Source organism: Propithecus coquereli, unplaced genomic scaffold, assembly GCF_000956105.1.
Source record: "Propithecus coquereli isolate 6110/MARCELLA unplaced genomic scaffold, Pcoq_1.0 Scaffold7, whole genome shotgun sequence".
In the NCBI taxonomy this organism is placed as follows: domain Eukaryota; kingdom Metazoa; phylum Chordata; class Mammalia; order Primates; family Indriidae; genus Propithecus; species Propithecus coquereli.
Window position 1 is genome coordinate 20008855 of NW_012153062.1, and position 9507 is coordinate 20018361.

Here is a 9507-nt window from a genome sequence, read left to right on the forward strand (position 1 = left end):
AATTAAAGTTGGCAGGGTACTTGCTACTAAGGATTATTTCTATCCATATTATATTATATTAGTTGTTTTATTCAAATTAGAGAGAAATCTTCATTCAAAATTTGAACATGAACTTAAGAAATGTTTATGATTGTCGTATCTCTGGGACTCCACATTGCATTTGAATTACTGAGTTTTGCTAATCAGTCTTTATACGACAATTCTAAAATGCCTGTTTGTTTTGAATGTGCACTAAGGATAGAAAGTCATGCTGAGCTGGCAGCACTGAAGCAATTTGCAGGAATAGAAGACTCAGCTTCTCTAGACGAATCTGGAGATAAGTTTCTTTAAGTGTTGAAGCTCAAGCTGTATACCATGGCTTTTCATGCATAATGAATCATTGAAAAGCAACGTGAAACTAGAATGGCTTGCACAAGATGATTAATCACAAGATTCAAGTTATTATCATTTTCTCTTTTTGCAAAGGACGCCTGAGTGTTTTAATACCCTCAAGAGTGCAGTTGTTGATTTCTCAACAGCTCTAAGATTTCATCAACTTCTGAGCTGCACCTACTAGCAATGAGAAGCAGTGTGACGTGGCGCTTGCAGGCTCGACCTCTGCAGTCACACTGCCTCTTCCTTGCCAGCAGTGTGAAGTTGTGTGAGGCTCTCCATGTGTCAGTTTCCTCATCTCTAAAATGTGCATAGTAACAGTGCATGCTGCTTTTCCCCTATGAGAGTCTGCACTGATACGTCTTTGGTTTTTTATATCAGAGCCCAATTTTACCAAAATCTTTCTGTTTTATAAAATCATCTAAATGTTTTATATGCTTGAAGTAAATTTCCTCCTTTGCTAAGTTGTTTCATTCATTGTCAATATGTTCATTAAAATCTTCAGCTAATCTGAGTATAGTCCTGGTGAATAACTGCTATAAAAACTACTCCCCAAATCTCAATGGCTGAACCAAGAGAAGTATATTCTTTGCTCATGAAATGGTCCAATATAAGCCGGCAGGGAACTAGAGGGAGGCCATTCCTCTGCACGGTCATTCAGAGACCCAGTCTGAAGAAAGCTCCATCATCTTTAACACATGGCTCCTGGGATTTCTCTTGGCAATAGCATCCCCCAGCATTTGAGAAAGGAAGACATATAGCATCATGCAAGAGGTTTTAGGAGCCAGCCCTGAAAGGGTATACACAGCTTCAGTCTACATTCCACTGGACAGAGCTCAGTTTTCACTCCTTACTTCAAGGGCCTGGAAAATGTAGTACTCCTCCACGCACAGAACAAAATGAAATGAATTTAATGAACATATTACACTGTTACTGCCATTGTGTCTTTTTCCAAGGCCTTTATTATACAGATATGATTTTATGATCTGTATTTTGATATGACTGTGAAGAAGCCTGGATGGAGGAAAATTCTACCGTCACTTCCTAAGTGTCATCTCAAAATACAATAAGCTTATCGTTATAGTCTAAATCATGCTCCCCCAAAATTTGTATGTTGAAGTTCTAACTCCCAGTACCTCAGAATGTGATTGCATTTGGAAAGAAGTTCTTTAAAGACATAATTGAGTTAAAAGTAGATCATTAGGATGGGCCCTAATCCAATATGCCTGGGATTCTTATCAAAAGAGGAAATTTGGACACAGACAAACACAGAAGGGAGACTATGTAAAGACACAGGCAGAAGGCAGCTGTCTGCAAGCCAGGAGAGAGGGCTCAGAAGAAATTAACCCCGCTGACACCTTGATCTTGTACTTCTAGCCTCAGAACTGTGAGAAAATAAATTTCTGTTTAAGTCACCCAGTCCATGGTATTTTCTTATGCCACCCCATCAAACTAATATACTTATGTTAGTCTTGCAGCAAGAAGAAATAAATATTGTATAAATACATTAAGTAAAAGTGGTAGAGGTGGAAAGCAAATATAGCAAAAATAATGAAGAAAAAACTGGTTTGCAAATTGCTATAAAGTATAAAAAATATGACCTGGACTGCAGCATCTGCCTGATAAGTTTTTTCGAAAAGGAGAAACACTGAAGACCTATACGTGAAAATAGAAACAAACCCTAGATGTATACACCACCATTTTTAATTGGGCTATTTGTTTTCTTCTTGTTCCGTTTTAAGAGTTCCTTATATATCCTAGACACAGTCCTTAGTCAGATTTATGATTTGCAAATACTTTCTTCAAGTTTGTGACTTTACTTTTTTTTCTTTTTTTTTCTTTTATTTCAGAATATTACAGGGGTACAAACATTTTAGTTACATAAATTGCTTTTGTGCCATTTGAATCAAAGTTATAAGTGTGCCTGTCACCCAGATAGTGTGCATTGTACCTATTAGGTGTGAAATACCCCATCCCATCCTCCCCCAACTGCTTTATTTCTCATGAGTGTTATTTCCATATGTGCACATAAGTGTTAATTGATTAGTTCCAATTTAATGGTGAGTATATACGGTGTTTGTTTTTCCATTCTTGTGATACTTCACTTATAATAAAGGTCTCCAGTTCCATCCAGATTTATACAAGAGGTATTAGTTCACCTTTTCATGGCTGAGTAGAACTCCATGGTATACATATACCACATTTCATTAATCCACTCATGTATTGATGAGCACTTGGGTTGTTCCCACATCTTTGCAATTGTGAATTGTGCTGCTATAAATATTTGAGTGCAAATGTCCGTCTTATAAAAAGTCTTTTTTTTTTCCTTTGTGTAAATACCCAATAGTGAGATTGCTGGATAAAATGGTAGGTCTACTTTTAGTTCTTTGAGTTATCTCCATATTGCTTTCCATAGAGCTTGGACTAGTTTGCAGTCCCACCAACAAAATATGAGTGTTCCTATCTCTCTGCATCCATGCCAGCATTTGTTGTTTTGGGACTTTTTGATAAAAGCCATTCTCACTGGAGTTCAGTGATATCTCATTGTGGTTTTGATTTGCATTTCCCTGATGATTAGTGATGTAGAACATTTTGTCATATGCTTGTTGGCCATTAGTCTATCTTCTTTTGAAAAGTTTCTGTTCATGTCCTTTGCCCACTTTTTAATGGGATCGTTTGATTTGTTTTTGCTGATTTGCTTGAGTTCTTTGTAGATGGTGGTTATCAGCCCTTTATCAGATGTATAGCATGCAAATATTTTCTCCCATTCTGTAGGTTGTCTATTCACTCTAAAGACTGTGTCCTTTGCTGTGCAGAAGCTTTTTAATTTTATCAGATCCCATGTATTTATTTTTGTTGTTGCTATGATTGCTTTTGGCGTCTTCTTCATAAATTTTTAGCCTACACTGATGTCTATAAGAGTTCTTAAGACATTTTCTTCTACAGTTTCTATACTTTCATGCCTTAGGTTTAAGTCTGCAGGACTTCTGTTCCTTGCTGGGAACTTTCCAGATAGTTGTAGCACGTTCAAGTTGGGAGCTGGATGAGACTGTCTTCACTGAGACTGGTGTTGTAAGGATTGCTCTACCCAGGGTCTCCCCACAGAGGTAAACACAGCTGCTAGATAAGGTTGTTGTGGCTTCCTGGGTTGTGGGGTGTTTGGTCAAAGCAGGTCACAGTGTGCTGGCAGCTTGAGGCTGGGGGGGTCCCTGAGGGGTCCCTATTGCATTTTGGAGCAGCTCTTTCATCCCTGCTTTGGTGGTGGAGGCTCTGGGCTGGGGTCTTGGGGTCCAGGTACAGTGCTGGAGACTTAGGATTGGTGTCTAAGGACTGGTGTGAGTTCTGGAGGCTCAGGGGTTGAGCCTCAGGCTCCAATGTGAGAGCCACAGAGCTGGGACTAGGAAGGAGCCACAAACAGAACCTCTGAACAGGGCCTCTGAGCCAAAAGTGGGTCTGTGCAGATGGCCTGTTAATCTGACCTGGAGGGCAGGGTCAGGGCCAAGCAGGCAGGAGGCAATGGGGGCCAGAGGGCAGAGTTGGGGTAAGCAAGCCACAGGCTGTTCCAGAGGCACTGGTGTCCCACAAATGTCAAGTCAGACAGGCTGAGGTTGGCTCCATGACCAAGGGACCGTGGGGCTCTCCACACTCCACTCAGGGCCTGCCAAAGCAGCCACACACAGCCTCTCAGGTCAGAGCCTGATGCACCCTGGCATGAGAGCCTCCTAGCTGGAACTGGGGAGAAGCAGGAGGCAAAGCCCTAGCAGTGCAGATGGTGGGTAGATCCATCCCAGAAGGCAGGGTCAGAGCCAGGCAGACAGGAGACAGCTAGGGGCTGGAGGGTGGATTCGGGGCAAGAAAGCAGCAGGCTGCTTCTCAGGCGCAAGGATCCCGGATGCCAGGTCAGAGTGCAGAGGTCAGCTCTCTGTGCCCCAAGCAGGACCCGGTGAAGCATTCATCCAAAGCCTCCCAAGTCGGAGTCTACTGCACTCTGGTCAATTCCCCTGCCCAGGTCCTGCTGCACTCTAGGGGTGAAGCGCCTGGCTTCAAGTTCCAGGGTACAGCCCAGGGAAGCCAGAAGTCAGTTCACTCCCTCCTCAGCCCCGTGTAGACTTGGTGCAGTGCATCCAAGAGTTCAGGATGGCTTTAGCTGTTGCCCGATACCCAAAATGCCTGTTGTCTAGTGTAGTGGCTCTGCATAGGCTCCGGGCAGGTCCCTGTCTGAGCAGGTAGGAGGTCTCTGGGTGTGATGGGAGCCCTCTTGCCCTTCAGTCCACACCTAGTCGGCAGGACAAGCACGGCACTCCCACCCTTTGTTCTCCTATTGTTCCCCTTGTGTTCTTATATCTTATTATACGTATCACCCCATCACCTTTTTTTCCACACTGAGTGTCCTATGGTGCTTCTCTATGATTTCACAATACTGCTTCAGAGACGAGCAATCTGTACGTAGGCAGCTGCCTGCACCTTTCACTTCTTTCCTTGGGAGCAGCGTGCTGGCAGGCTGCCTCTGGTCTGCCATTTTTTTCTCTCCCTTACTTTTTATTTTCTATTTAAGTTTTTTTATTGATACCTAATATTAGTACATATTTGTGTATGATATTTTATTACATATATAAAATGTGTAATGATCAAGTCAGGGTATTTAGGTTATCCATCACCCAAGTATTTATCATTTCTGTGTGGAAAGAACATTTCGAGTCCTCTCTTCTAGCTATTTTGAAATATACACTACATCGCTGCTAGCTATTGTCACCTTACTGTGCCATCTACCATTAGAACTTACTCCTTCTGTCTAACTGTATGTTTGTACCCATTAACTAAACTCTCTTCGTTCCCCTCCCCCTACACACACACCCTTCCCAGCTTCTGGTATCATTCTACTCTCTACCTCCGTGAGATCAACTTTTTTAGCTCCCACTTATCAGTGAGAACATGTGATATTTGTCTTTCTGTGCCTTGCTTAATTTATTTAAGATAATGAAGTCCAATTCCAACCATGTTGCTGCAAATGTGATGATTTCATTCTTTTTTATGGCCAAATAGTATTCCAGTGTGTAAATATACCATATTTTCTTAATCCATTCATCCATTGATGGACACTTAGGTTGATTCTGTATCTTTGCTATTGTCAATAGTGCCACAATAAACACGAGGGTGCAGGTATCCTTTTGATACATTAATTTCTTTTCCTTTGGATAAATATTCAGTAGTGTGACTGCTGGATTGTATGGTAGTTCTATTTTTTGTTTGTCTCCATACCGTTTTCCATAGTGGCTGTACTAATTTACCTTCTCACCAAGAGGGTATAAATTTCTTCTTCTCTGCATCCATGCCAGCATCTGTTTTTATTTTTTTCCCCACAGACACAAAACATTTGATAGCCCCTTTTCTGAGTATTTCAATTTGTTTTAACAGTGTCTTTTTACAGAGAAAAATCTTTAATTTTGATAAAGCCCAATTTACCAATATTTTCCTTTTATGAATCATGTTTTTGGTGTTGTGTCTAAAACTCATTGCCAAACCAAAAGTCATGTGAATTTTCTCCTAGAAATCTTATAGTTTTCCATTATACAGTTAAGTATATCATTCATTTTGAGTTAATTTTTGTATCAGATGTGAAGTATGTGTCAAGGTTCATTTTCTTGCATATGGATGTCCAATTGTTCCAACACTATTGTTGTCTTTAGACCATTAGCAATAATCAGCTAATTATATTTGTGTGGGTCTATTCTATGAAGGACCACGTATATTACTTATGGGGTCCAATGCAAAATAAAAATGTAATTCTCGATGTTCAAAAATTATTAAGAATTTCAAGGCTGTGACAGCAGAGCATTAAGCCAAGCATAGGGTGCTTCTGAGCACAGGGCCCTGTGCGACTGGATGGATTAGACACCTAGGAAGCTGGCTTCATAAACATGTCTGTCCTCATTGCTGTAGCTTTATATTAAATCCTGAAATAAGATAATGTGAGTCCTTCAACTTTATGCTATTCTAATTCTTTGCTTTTTCATATATTTTAGAATAACCTTGTTAATATCTATAAAATAGCTTGCTGGGATATTGATCAGGATTACATTGAATCTATAAATCAAATTGGGAAAAACTGACATTGTAACAATATTGAGTCTTCCAATCCATGAACACAAGATATCTCCCCATCAATTTAGAGCCCTGAAATTTTCCTTCATTAGTGTTTCTAGTTTTTAGCATACGGATATTTTCCACATTTTGTTAAATTTCTACATAAAGTTCTCATTTTTGTTGGTGCTATTATAAATGGTATTTTTTTTTAATTTTAAACATTCATTGCCAATATATAGAAATATGATTGATTTCTGTGTATAGAAAGAATATTATTGATTTTTGTATATAGCTCTTGTGTCTTGTAACATTAGTAAACTCACTTATAAATTCTAATAATTTTTTTGTAAATTTTTGGGAATTTCCTAAGTAGCTATTCCTGTCACCTGAAATAGAAACAGCTTTATTTCATCTTTTCCAATTTTCTATTTTTAAGTATATCCTTACTATCTTCCACAGATCTCTAACTCCACAGGGGTTTTCTGGCATATTGAAATAAAGATGTATTCAATATACTATCATTCCAGAAATTTAATCTATGTGATTTTGGTCCTTTTAAATAAATTAGCAATTATCTTAAAGTAGACTAAATTTAATAAACAGGTATCTACATCATTTCATTTAGTTCTTACCTCTAATTCAATATAGCACTATTTATCTTTATTTTATACATCTATATTTATACATTAGACAGAAATTTTCAATATTTGTACCTGCCCTCACATCTAAATTTTTGTTTAGCTAAATATTTAAGAATCAGAAACTTCATTACACATTGGAAATTTAAATTATGCACAAAAATCTTTTTTTGATGCAACCAGATATCTTCCTATTAATCTACCATAATTTGCTATAGGGACTTTCAGTTTTATCTTCTGAGTGGTCTGAAGGATTTTTTTCTGCCTCTTTTTTGTACTAAAATGTAAATTTTTATAAATCTAGTTATCCAAATGTTATGCAATTACCATTTTAGTGAATAATGCTAAAAGAGATGATTATTTTTTCTAGGTTGACTATATGACCCAGTTTGCCAGGTAGCTGTTTATCAATTCTTCCTAGACCTGGGCTTCCTTAACTCATTCAGGAATGGAAGCACTCTACTTAGATTATACTATAAGAATAAATTATAAAGAATTTGGGAAGAAACTATCTAGATCATTATCCTTCCTCCTCAGCAAATCACTTTCATTTGAACTATTCATATAATTGAAGTAGAAGTGATTATCTTAGCCTGACTCATCAAAAAACTATCTCAGTTCTCCGTTTCACTTACTTCCCCAGGGAATCGCCCACATTTGTTTCACAATCTTAGATCTTGTACTAATTTTTATTTTCAGGACTGCTTGTCTTAGTTCAGGCTGCTATAACAAATTACCACAGAATGGGTGGTGTAAACAACAAACATTTATTTCTCACAGTTCTGGAGGCTGAGAAGTCCAAGGATTAAGGTGCCAGTAGATCTGGTGTCTAGTGAGGGCCCACTTCTTGGTTCGCAAATGGATGTCTTCTCATTGTACCCTCACATGACAGAGAGCAAAGAGAGGAATCAACCTGGCTCTTGTTTCTTCTTATTAGGGCACTAATCCTATCATGAAAGCTTCACCCTCAGGAACCCATCTAACCCTAGTTAGCTCCCAAAGGATCTGCTCCAAATACTGTCACATTAAGGATTAAGGTTTCAGCACATGAATTTGGGGGGAATACAAACATTCATAGCACTGCTATAGATATTACTCGATGATATTGAAAAATCAAAAAAAAATGTTTCATAGCTTCTCTAGAAACAAAGAATTTCTGGTTAAATAGATAGGACACAGAATTATTTGGGGAGAAATGTGTGCTAAAATCTCGATTTTATAGATTATTGGCCAGTAAAAAAGGTAAATGAGGCACTGCTATAGCTGAGTAAATTAAAGGAAAATGAAGGCAAGTCAAATTTCTAAAAAGTGTATCCAGCACTGCACCAATACATGAAGGAAATTTTGAAATATAAACAATTGAGGCCTTTGATATTCTAAAGTTGTAAAGATAGTGAAGAACACAAATGCACTGAAAAGTCCTTCATCCCCACTCTCAGCCCTTATGGAATGAGGAGTAGCTTCATATATTATTATCTATATATTGTTTCGAATTATTATACAAGAAAGATTTTTCTCTTCTGCCTCGTTTATTTATTTAATCATTTATTTATGTCAGTATGAACTCATAAATATTTATACTTTGGGTTATATTCCAATACTGTATTTTTTATTTGTTGCTCAAATTGTTCTAGCTTTGATCATTGTGTGTTCCTGTGTTCCTCTGACATAACCCCCAGCCTTTGTTTTTTAGCACTTCCTTAGTTTCTGTAACTACAAGATACTGCAGGCTCATCTTGTGTTTACCCTGCCCCAGCCCTAGAAATAACCATTTCTCCGATGATTCCTGGTTACTTTCATTTAAGAATGACACAAAGAATCAATATCTTAGTCCTTGGTTAGAATCTGATATATTCTGAAGGAAGAGGCAACAGGATTTGCTGGTGGATTTAATAGAGGGTATGAGATAAAGGATGATTTAACCTGAACAACTAAAAAACTGGAGGTGCTACTAATTGAGATAGAGAAGTCCGGGATGAGCAGATTTGTGGGACATGGGGGGAATCATGACATAAGTTTTGGACATAAATAAAGTGCTAGATGTTCAAGTGAAACTACCAAATAGACAATTGTATGTTTCAGTCTGGACTTCCTGGGTGTTCTCTATCTTTAGATGAAGGATTAATGTATAGAGCCTGGTGAATAGCTTAATACACACACAGTCTATTTCCATTAGTTATATGGAAGAAATTCTTGACAGTAAAATCATTTTAATGTTGGAATAAATTACTTTTAAATGGTTATGAAATTCAATTCTAGGGGATATTTTTAAATATACATATTCTAGAATTCTTTAAGTATTTTCCATGAACATGGAAAAAGTCTACATAGAGAACAAATTAGAGACCCCAGAAATAAAGCTAAACATATATGGTCAACTAATTTATGACAAGGACACCAAGAAGACACAATG